The sequence below is a fragment of the Cariama cristata genome, unplaced genomic scaffold (assembly GCF_000690535.1).
Source record: "Cariama cristata isolate BGI_N322 unplaced genomic scaffold, ASM69053v1 scaffold30342, whole genome shotgun sequence".
NCBI classification, from domain to species: domain Eukaryota; kingdom Metazoa; phylum Chordata; class Aves; order Cariamiformes; family Cariamidae; genus Cariama; species Cariama cristata.
Genome location: NW_009602663.1, coordinates 5,032 through 5,364, shown reverse-complemented (window position 1 = coordinate 5,364; position 333 = coordinate 5,032).

Here is a 333-nt window from a genome sequence, read left to right as displayed (position 1 = left end):
GATACAAGACCCTTTGGGCCCCACCCCCCCCCTCAGCCACTGTTCCCCCGCCAAAAATGCTTGAGACATCACTGATATTCACTCCAAGGGGCACAGATCATGCTGGCTCTCCTTCCTAGGGAAATCCCTGCTGGTGGCACCACGCTGGTCCCCAGCTCTGCTACCGTGGTCTCACTGTCCCCTGGGCAGAGCTGGGGACCAGAGAGGGTTCAAGGCCCCATGCTTTGCACCATGTGTCCATCTCCAGTGCTCCGAGACTGAAAAATCACAGCGAGACATCCAGTTCACCCACAGACCAGGACCGTACCCATGTAGGATATGGGGGGGGGGGGA